This window comes from Sinocyclocheilus anshuiensis, unplaced genomic scaffold (assembly GCF_001515605.1).
Source record: "Sinocyclocheilus anshuiensis isolate Anshui unplaced genomic scaffold, SAMN03320099.WGS_v1.1 scaffold401, whole genome shotgun sequence".
Classification (NCBI taxonomy): domain Eukaryota; kingdom Metazoa; phylum Chordata; class Actinopteri; order Cypriniformes; family Cyprinidae; genus Sinocyclocheilus; species Sinocyclocheilus anshuiensis.
In genome coordinates this window covers 191321-197278 of record NW_015539847.1, presented here as the reverse complement: position 1 = coordinate 197278, position 5958 = coordinate 191321, and the positions used below count along the sequence as shown (strand labels likewise).

At 36.9% G+C, this 5958-nt stretch overlaps 1 long non-coding RNA gene across 1 annotated transcript in view; it reads left to right on the top strand.

The window, feature by feature from the left end:
- The first annotated feature begins 2927 nt into the window (after positions 1-2927).
- Positions 2928-5958, top strand: part of LOC107684579 (uncharacterized) — a 9606-nt gene continuing 6575 nt past the window's right edge. The window contains exon 1 of the long non-coding RNA XR_001633869.1: positions 2928-3234. This is a non-coding gene — a long non-coding RNA (uncharacterized LOC107684579). The remainder of the gene's footprint in view (positions 3235-5958) is intronic.

Genomic DNA, 5958 nt, shown 5'->3' with positions numbered 1-5958 from the left:
ACGCACGCTCACGCACGCTTTCTCTCTCGCTCTCTCTCTCGCTCACTCTCTCGCTCACTCTCTCGCTCACTCTCTCGCTCACTCTCTCATACACAATCAACAACACAAACTTACATCAGGCTCACACATTGATACGGAGACAACCAATCTGCAAACACAAAATAATATGAGACATGTCAGAAATACAGAACAGAATGCAAGAAATTCTATCTTTAATACTCTAGTCTTCAATACTTCCAAAAATACTACCAATTATAATGTCAGCGATGTAACATATGAGCATTAATTATATTGTCAGTTAGTATTTCACAGCACTGACAGGATTAATATTGCTATTGACACTCATATCTGACAGAATTGACAGTATTAATATTGACACCAACAGTATGGATAGTATTGATGTTATTAGTGATGTTTGTAACTGACAGTATTAAAGGCACAATCTGTAATTTTCGCCGCTAGAGGGCACGTATTCAAAACAAACAAAGAAACAAAGTCACTAGTTAAAATTGCTTATTTCTCTGGATTTAAACATTCTTCAAAACATTTGGGATAATGTAAGTACACAAGTCAGCAAAATATATAACACTGGTCTAGTGGTTTTTGGATATTTTAATAAAAAAATCTTACATATTGTGCCTTTAATGTTATTATTAGTAATACTCGCATATCACAGTACTACTGTTATTAGTCATACTCGTATCTCACAGTATTAATGTAATTTGTAATACTCATATTTCACAGTATTAATGTTATGAAACTCATTTCTCACAGTACTGTTGGTATTAATGTTATTAGTCACAGGCAGCACTGAGAGTGTTATTATTTACTGACACCACAGATGTTACTAATATCTCGCAGCACTGACACTATCATATAAATAAATCACATTAATACTCCGACACAGATTACTGTTAAGCATGTAAATACTCACAGCTCCGCGCGCAGCTCCTCGTTAAAGAGACTTAAATCACCTCAGTCTCTCTTTATCGTGTTCTTTAATCTCTCAGCTTTATATCAATCGTTGAATAGAGGTTTATGTCGACGAATGCTGTTTCTAATCTCTGAATGTTGATTTAGACGCGGATTTAATGGCGGCGCTGACAAAATAAACACGACCAGCGTCTCTCGCAGCGTCACGTGCACGTGATCAGACGCACCGCCGCTGATTGGTCGGTTCCGCACCATGTGAAAACCAGTCCTAGAATGGGACATTCATTACTTCGTTACTTCAAAATCATATTAAAACTGAAATAAAATACATATGATACATACTTTTAGGATTGAAAAAGAATGGAAAATGAAAAAAACTTGAGAGAGTCGGTCAGAAAAGAGAACGATGTCAAATTTATTTCAATATGAATGATTTTCAAATTATGTTTTTGTTGCATTGTGCCTGACACACACACTGCTTGTCCTGCTCTCACAGGTATCTGCTTTGTGGTCATGTTTGATTTGTATTAAGGCCAGTTTGAAGTGTTTGAAATCAACATGCACAAGCACTGCTAGAGAACCTCAGTTACAGAGACACTTGTGACAACTAGCCCCGCTCTCTGATATAATGTGCTGTTACTCTGACAGTCTTGAGCTGATCATTATTTGTTTTTCACTGAGAGGAAATCTCTCATAACTTAAACTGAAAGCTGATTTACTGCAGCCACAGAATGTTTATGTTCACTTAGTTGCATTTAAACATGGAAATGTCATGATATATACTACTGGTCAAATGTTGCATTAGTTTCTCTTCACCAATATTTTTTCACTTTGAATCAATAAATGAGACTTATTTTGAATCTAGAGACATTCAGATATGTAGTCAATGCATCATGTGCAGCAGTTTCCAGATGCTCCTGTAGATGGAGTCACATATCTCAGATCTCAGATCAGTTTCCGGTCCTTCAGGGATGTGGGAACAAACCCAAACCCAGTAACACAGACACAGACACAGACACAGACACAGACACAGACACAGACACACACAGAGTGTGCAGCTTTCCTCAAACCCAACTGAACCCGCTTCATTATCAGCCTTAGGCACTCCAAATAACAGCTAAACCTACATAATGAGCAGCATTTCCCCTTTCATTCAACATGTGTGTTTGGCCTATTAGAGATGATTTATCAACAAGAAAAACTATTAAGACACCAGATTCTGATATGTGTCCCTGCAGCACAAAAGCAGTGTTAAGTCGCTGGGGTATATTTGTAGCAATAGCCAACAATACATTGTATGGGTCAAAATTATACATTTCTCTTTTATGCCAAAAATCTTTAGGATATTAAGTAAAGATCATGTTCCATGAAGATATGTTGTAAATGTCCTACTGTAAATATATCAAAACTTAATTTTTTATTAGTAATATGCATTGCTAAGAACTTCATTTGAACAACTTTAAAGATGATTTTCTCAATATTTAGATTTTTTTGCACCCTCAGATTCCAGATTTTCAGATATTGTCCTATCCTAACAAACCATACATCAATGGAAAGATTATTTATTTATATGATGTATAAATCTCAATTTCAATTTTGGGTCACAGATAGGTATCCTGTGATCAGGACTGGACATAATTAATTATCATAAAAACCAATGAGTGTCAGAATTAATTTGTCACACAGCATATCGGTGAAAAGGAACTAGTGAAGGCAAAATATGATTAAAAAGTGTTATTTACAAAACCTACTCTTTCCTTCATGCATACATGTATCAAACAATATCTCTTCCTGTTGATTAAAAAGTCATAGTATATTTGATACTATGTGCCAGTTTATCAAAGTACCATGCTGTTTTCTCTTCTTTCATAAGACAGATGTCACACACGTATTGTTTTAGTGCGAACTCGTTGATAAATGAGATTAATTGAGCAGTTAATCATAGATGAGGCAAGCTTTCCGTGCTGTGATGCGATGCGTATACTGTGTGCGGCGTTGGGCGAGTCCATTCAGACGCGGGGGGGAAGCTTCTTCATTTAAACTGAAATATTAATCAGAACCGCGAGTATCTTTGTCAGGAATCATACCTGATGTGTTTACATGAGTATATACTGTGTTTCCGCTCAGTTGAAGGTGTTTCGGGTGTGTGTTGTGTGCTGTATTTGTGTTCCGCGTCCCCCCGCGGCTGTCTCTGTGAGTGAGCGGCTGCGTGAGGAGCGGCGGACGCGTCGCGTCGCGTCGCGGGGATGAGGATGACCTGAACGGCCGTGTTTACCGATCCGGCGCGCCGCTCGCTGTCCTGTGAGTATACCGCGAAAATACGGATCCAACTGCAGTATATTTCATTATGAGTGAGTTTCCCGCGACGCTCGCGGACGTTAACGTTAGTAGCTTTTGTTTCCAGAGAAACTCTCGCATGGACACCGAATTAAAGTCGGTCAGAAACTCCAGTGGACGGTGATTCCAAAACCAAAACTGACGATCAAAGTTAAAGCAGAAGCTCGGTTCAACTCGAACTGAAAACTCTAACTTACCAACTAACTTCAGTCACGAGCTGAAAAACTATTTACTGATGAGTATTTCCAGTTATTCCGTATTTTTAGAGTATTCAGTATTTTAGAATACTCAGTATAAAGGAGTAGTCTTTCTTTTAGAAGTACGTAGTATTTAGTATAGAGAGTGAGGATGTAATATAGAGTGTAAGTAATAAAGAGTGCAAGTAATAAAGAGTGTAAGTAAGATGGAGTGTATTTAATATAGAGAGTGTAAGTAATAAAGAGTAAGAATGATGTGAAACGTGATTGGGGACAACAGAGACGTGAGAAACAAGACATACTACACTCTCATACTTTTCTATACTATATATTCACACTCTATACTACTTACTCTGCCATTATTTCCACTAAGTATAAATAGCATCTATCATTTCATTACACCAAATACACAAAATAATGTTCTTTTTAGCAGCATCATATGACCCCTTTAATGCAAACATACTGTTATTTTTAAATAGTGTAAATAAAATCTATTGCTATTTGCACTTAGTGTAAATAACAAACTGCTAAATAATGCTATTTTCACTCAGTGTATATGGAAGTGAATTACAGTTGAAATATACGTTTATTTGAGTGATTGTCATTTTCCATAGAAGTGAATGTGCCAAGATAAAGTGGGCGTGGTTTGTGAACCATGTCACCATGTGAAATCATGTTAAAATGACACTTAAACTGTGTCGCATGCATTAAAACAGGTATTGAGGAAACAACACAGCGTAATAATTGCATTAACATTTATTAAGAATGTACCAGCGTTTTTTCATTACAGCTTTGCAGTCGCTTTTGACGAATCTGCTGGAATGGGATGTAAAATAGCTCACATGCACGCGCACATCCCCAGTTAACACGATCCCCAGTTGATCCATAACACCGGAGTATTCCATATTTTAAAAGTATTCGGCGTTAACAGTTTGCCGTATTTTAAGGGTATTTTGTATTTTTATGGTACTCAGTATTTTGCAATACTCAGTATTTTAGGAGTATTCTGTATTTTAAGAGTTTGCGTTATTGTCGATTATTAAATATTTTAGAGTCTATTTTAAGCCTATTGTTCGGTATTTTAGAGTGCATTTTAAGACTATGCCATTGTTTGAGTATATAGTATTTATTTTATTCATTCATTTACATTTTTAATTTAATTTAATTAATGTGTTAATCTTTTAATTTTTATTTTGGGATGAAATGTAACCCACACATTTCTTTGTGAGATTAATCAGGACATTTTAACCATGTTTTACCTACATGCCCTTGCCATTTTCTCAGACTTCCAAAAATTAATCGCAAACATTTAACTCTTGGACGTGGCCCCAGAAAGTAGAATTCTTCAGAATTCTTCATATTTTAAGAGTATGTAGTATTTTATTGTATTATAGAGTGCTCAGTATTTTAAGAGAATTCCGTATTTTCAGAGTATGTGGTATTTTAGACGAGTATTGTGTTTTAGTATAGTATATTGTGTTGAGTATTATTAGAGGAAACCTGAGTACTGAGTGATGATGTGTGAACTAAAGCAGCAGCAGAGTCTAATCTGAATAAGAGCAGCTCTAGGGTTTCTTGCAGATTGTGTTCATCTAGCCATCGTCACAATACCAGCTCGTTAGCTGTGATCAGGCCGTATGCAAATAAAGGATTTTCACTTCTCTCTGAGTCACTTCCCAGGCCTCTGGAGAATCGTCTGGTGTTTAGCAGTGAAGCGTTGCGACGTGCAACACTCCAGTTTCTCCTCCAGTCGCTGCTATGAATGTGTGTTTGTGTGTTTCTCACCCCCAGCCATCGTTGCAGTGTGTGTTTCACGGTAAACGGTGACTCTGTTCTCACCAGAGCGGCCGACTGAGGTTCAGCTTATTGAAAAGTGTTGACTGGCTGTGTTTACAGAGCCGTGATTGTGTGCTCGAGGAGCAGAGCGACATTTCCCAGGGCTAATTCATTTCCTACTGAAGGGAATTGTTTCGGTTAATGTTTGTGGTGAATAGCTGGGTGTATCTGGGTGATAGACATAACATTGTGATTGTTAGACATCGGATAGAGAATGCAGAACAGGTTTGACTGTTCCTTTGACATAAAAGAGGCAGATTTTGACCTTCACCTAACCGATGGCGTGCACATTGAGACACGTCTTGTGTTTAAATCCCTTCATTTGTGTTGTGCGTGTGTTTCTCTACTGTCCACCACAGTGACCCTCAGCCGGTGTGTGTTTATATGTTAAACACTGTGGTATGAAATGATCACACGTTTAAATCGTTATAATGTTTTCTTCTATTATTTTGATAATTTCATTGCTATTATTATATTTCTCCACATATATTCCAAGCTTTGGCTATATTGTATTTTTTTTACAGTCATGCCAATAAAGCAATTTTGAATAGAATTGAAATTGTTTAATAAACTTCAGTCACGAGCTGAAAAACTAGTATTTACTGATGAGTATTTAGAGTTATTCCAGTAGTTTTTTTTTTTTTTTAGAGTATTC